This window comes from Styela clava, chromosome 12 (genome assembly GCF_964204865.1).
Source record: "Styela clava chromosome 12, kaStyClav1.hap1.2, whole genome shotgun sequence".
Lineage (NCBI taxonomy): Eukaryota > Metazoa > Chordata > Ascidiacea > Stolidobranchia > Styelidae > Styela > Styela clava.
The window spans coordinates 17,455,001-17,460,000 of NC_135261.1; the positions used below are offsets into that span (position 1 = coordinate 17,455,001).

General features: G+C 54.5%; 1 pseudogene; it reads right to left on the reverse strand.

Moving 5' to 3' along the window:
- Positions 1–1,085: 1,085 nt before the first annotated feature.
- LOC144430894 (small subunit ribosomal RNA) lies at positions 1,086–2,918 on the reverse strand (annotated as a pseudogene).
- Positions 2,919–5,000: the final 2,082 nt, after the last annotated feature.

A 5,000-nucleotide genomic window follows, 5' to 3' on the forward strand; every position in this document is an offset into this window, starting at 1 on the left:
TGGCGGGCGAGAGAGTGCTGCGTCGCCGGCATCAGCGTCGAAAGAAGCCGAGCTGAAAAAAGTTGAGGTACTGCACTTGCAAGCAAAATAACGGAACCCTATGTAAGGCTTGTAAGAGCGAAAGACAGTAAACTCGAATGTGCCAAGAAAGAGCGGCGTGCGGTGCGGGACGGGATGGAGCGCACACTTCTCTCGGTGGCTGGCGGGCGAGAGAGTGCTGCGTCGCCGGCATCTGCGTCGAAAGAAGCCGAGCCGAAAAAAATTGAGGAACTGCACTTGCAAGCATACTAACTTAACTCTAGGTAAGGCTTGTAAGAGCGAAAGACAGTAAACTCGAATGAGCCAAGAAAGAGCGGCGTGCGGTGCGGGACGGGATGGAGCGCACACTTCTCTCGGTGGCTGGCGGGCGAGAGAGTGCTGCGTCGCCGGCATCGGCGTCGAAAGAAGCCGAGACGAAAAAAGTTGAGGGACTGCACTTGCAAGCATACTAACCTATTCCTAGATATGGCTTATAAGAGCGAAAGACAGTAAACTCGAATGAGCCAAGAAAGAGCGGCGTGCGGTGCGGGACGGGATGGAGCGCACACTTCTCTCGGTGGCTGGAGGGCGAGAGAATGCTGTGTCGCCGGCATCGGCGTCGAAAGAAGCAGAGCCGAAAAAAGTTGAGGAACTGCACTTGCAAGCATACTAACCTAACCCTAGGTAAGGCTTGTAAGAGCGAAAGACAGTAAACTCGAATGAGCCAAGAAAAAGCGGCGTGCGGTGCGGGACGGGATGAAGCGCACACTTCTCTCGGTGGCTGGCGGGCGAGAGAGTGCTACGTCGCCGGCATCGGCGTCGAAAGAGGCCGCGCCAAAAAAAATTGAGGGACTGCACTTGTAAGCATACTAACCTAACCCTAGGTAAGGCTTGTAAGAGCGAAAGACAGTAAACTCGAATGAGCCAAGAAAGAGCGGCGTGCGGTGCGGGACGGGATGGAGCGCACACTTCTCTCGGTGACTGGCGGGCGAAAGAGTGCTGCGTCGCCGGCATCGGCGTCGAAAGAAGCCGAGCCGAAAAAAGTTGAGGAACTGCACTTGCAAGCATACTAACCTAACCCTAGGTAAGGCTTGTAAGAGCGAAAGACAGTAAACTCGAATGAGCCAAGAAAGAGCAGTCTCTTTGATCGTCTTCTCGACACGCCGACGCGGTCGTTGCCAGCCGCGACGGGGCCGATCCAAGGATCTCACTAAACTATTCAATCGGTAGTAGCGACGGGCGGTGTGTACAAAGGGCAGGGAAGTAATCAACGCAAGTTGATGACTTGCGCTTACTGGGAATTCCTCGTTCAAGGGAAACAATTGCAAGTCCCTATCCCAATCACGAATGCGGTTCAACGGGTTACCCGGACCTTTCGGCCTAGGTTAGACACTCGCTGCTTCACTCAGTGTAGCGCGCGTGCGGCCCCGGACATCTAAGGGCATCACAGACCTGTTATTGCTCAATCTCGTGTGGCTAAACGCCACTAGTCCCTCTAAGAAGTTAGACGCCGACCGAGAAGGTCGCGTAACTATTTAGCATGCCAGAGTCCCGTTCGTTATCGGAATTAACCAGACAAATCGCTCCACTAACTAAGAACGGCCATGCATCACCACCCACAGAATCAAGAAAGAGCTCTCAATCTGTCAATCCTACCTGTGTCCGGGCCGGGTGAGTTTCCCCGTGTTGAGTCAAATTAAGCCGCAGGCTCCACTCCTGGTGGTGCCCTTCCGTCAATTCCTTTAAGTTTCAGCTTTGCAACCATACTTCGCCCGGAACCCAAAGACTTTGGTTTCCCGGAAGCTGCCGGGAAGGACGTCATGATAACGCCTCCCGATCGCTAGTTGGCATCGTTTATAGTCAGAACTAGGACGGTATCTGATCGTCTTCCTACCTCTGACTTTCGCTCTTGATTAAAGAAAACATTCTTGGCGAATGCTTTCGCAGTAGTTCGTCTTCCGCCGATCCAATAATTTCAGCTCTAACGGCAGAGTACGGACGCCCCCGTCTGTCCCTCTTAATCATTACCTCGTGCTTCGAAAACCAACAAAATGGAACCAAGGTCCTATTCTATTATTCCATGCAACACTATGCAGGCGAACAGCTGCTTTGAACACTCAACTGCTTTGAACACTCTAATTTTTTCAAAGTAAACTTATCGGCCACCGCCGACACTCAGTCAAGAGCACCGACGGAGAACCGAAGGTGAGACGAACGCAACCAGTAACACGCCTTGCGACGGACCGGCGGCGCTCGCCCAAAATCCAACTACGAGCTTTTCAACCGCAACAACTTTAGCATACACTGTTGGAGCTGGAATTACCGCGGCTGCTGGCACCAGACTTGCCCTCCAATGGATACTCGTTAAGAGTTTTAAGATGTACTCATTCCAATTACAGGGCCTCGTTAGAGTCCTGTATTGTTATTTTTCGTCACTACCTCCCCGTGTCGGGAATGGGTAATGTGCGCGCCTGCTGCCTTCCTTGGATGTGGTAGCCGTTTCTCAGGCTCCCTCTCCGGAATCGAACCCTGATTCCCCGTTACCCGTTATCACAAAGGTAGGCACGTAGCGTACCTTCGACAGTTGATAGGGCAGACACTTGAATGATACGTCGTCGGTGCAGAGACCGTACGATCCGCGTGGTTATCCAGAGTCTTCAAACGTCACAGGACGAACCCGGTCGGTTTTGATCTGATAAAAGCGCGCCTCCCGAAGTCGGCGCCTAATGCATGTATTAGCTCTAGAATTACCACAGTTATCCACTTCGCTTACGAGACCAAATAAACCAAGACTGATTTAATGAGCCATTCGCAGTTTCGCTTTACGAGAAATCGTACTTGCAATTGCATGGCTTAATCTTTGAGACAAGCATATCACTACTGGCAGGATCAACCAGATAGCTGCGACAGCTGCGCTCGGCCCTTGCTGGGCCGCCCGGCGCGTGCTCGTCGCATTCGTTTAAGACCGAGGCGATCGCCTGCGGCCGTACTCGGCTTCGACAGTCGCTGGCTGCGACGTCCACGCTCTCGCCGGCAGTGCCAGGCGGAGCGATCTGCGTTTTTCCTTTCCTCGCCCTCTCTCGGGCTCGATCCATTCAGTTTCGCAAAAACAAGAGCTCTGCCGGCCGCCTGTAGCGGTGCCTAAAACCCGGGCATAACAATGCGACCGTTCTGCTAGGCCGACAAGCGCTCAAGCCAGACGCTCGATCGAGCGCCCCCTACATATTAGTCGAGACAACGGCTCGCTCATTAGCATCGCGTTTGTACTATAACTTTTTTCGGCTCGGCTTCTTTCGAGGCCGATGCCGGCGACGCAGCACTCTCTCGCCCGCCAGCCACCGAGTAAGTGTGCGCTCTATCCCGTCCCGCACCGCACGCCGCACTTTCTTGGCTCATTCGAGTTTACTGTCTTTCGCTCTTACAAGCCTTACCTAGGGTTAGGTTAGTATGCTTGCAAGTGCAGTTCCCCACCTTTTTTCGGCTCGGCTTCTTTCGACGCCGATGCCGGCGACACAGCACTTTCTCGCCCGCCAGCCACCGAGAAAGTGTGCGCTCCATCCCGTCCCGCACCGCACGCCGCTCTTTCTTGGCTCATTCGAGTTTACTGTCTTTCGCTCTTACAAGCCTTACCTAGGGTTAGGTTAGTATGCTTGCAAGTGTAGTTCCTCAACTTTTTTCGGCTCGGCTTCTTTCGACGCCGATGACGGCGACGCAGCACTCTCTCGCCCGCCAGCCACCGAGAGAAGTGTGCGCTCCATCCCGTCCCGCACCGCACTCCGCTCTTTCTTGGCTCATTCGAGTTTACTGTCTTTCGCTCTTACAAGCCTTACCTAGGGTTAGGTTAGTATGCTTGCAAGTGCAGTCCCTCAACTTTTTTCGGCTCGGCTTCTTTCGACGCCGAAGTCGGCGACGCAGCACTCTCTCGCCCGCCAGCCACCGAGAGAAGTGTGAACTCCATCCCGTCCCGCACCGCACGCCGCTCTTTCTTGGGTCATTCGAGTTAACTGTCTTTCGCTCTTACAAGCCTTACCTAAGGTTAGGTTAGTATGCTTGCAAGTGCAGTTCCTTAACTTTTTTCGGCTCGGCTTCTTTCGACGCCAATGCCGGCGACGCAGCACTCTCTCGCCCGCCAGCCACCGAGAGAAGTGTGCGCTCCATCCCGTCCCGCACCGCACGCCGCTCTTTCTTGGCTCATTCGAGTTTACTGTCTTTCGCTCTTACAAGCCTTACCTAGGGTTAGGTTAGTATGCTTGCAAGTGCAGTTCCTCAACTTTTTTCGGCTCGGCTTCTTTCGACGCCGATGCCGGCGACGCAGCACTCTCTCGCCCGCCAGCCACCAAGAGAAGTGTGCGCTCCATCCCGTCCCGCACCGCACGCCGCTCTTTCTTGGCTCATTCGAGTTTACTGTATTTCGCTCTTACAAGCCTTACCTAGGGATAGGTTAGTATGCTTGTAAGTGCAGTCCCTCAACTTTTTTCGGCTCGGCTTCTTTCGACGCCGATGCCGGCGACGCAGCACTCTCTCGCCCGCCAGCCACCGAGAGAAGTGTGCGCTCCATTCCGCCCCGCACCGCACGCCGCTCTTTCTTGGCTCATTCCAGTTTACTGTCTTTCGCTCTTACAAGCCTTACCTAGGGTTAGGTTAGTATGCTTGCAAGTGCAGTTCCTCAACTTTTTTCGGCTCGGCTTCTTTCGACGCCGATGCCGGCGACGCAGCACTCTCTCGCCCGCCAGCCACCGAGAGAAGTGTGCGCTCCATCCCGTCCCGCACCGCACGCCGCTCTTTCTTGGCTCATTCGAGTTTACTGTCTTTCGCTCCTACAAGCCTTATCTAGGGTTGGGTTAGTATGCTTGCAAGTGCAGTTCCTCAACTTTTTTCGGCTCGGCTTCTTTCGACGCCGATGCCGGCGACGCAGCACTCTCTCGCCCGCCAGCCACCGAGAGAAGTGTGCTCTCCATCCCGTCCCGCTCCGCACGCCGCTC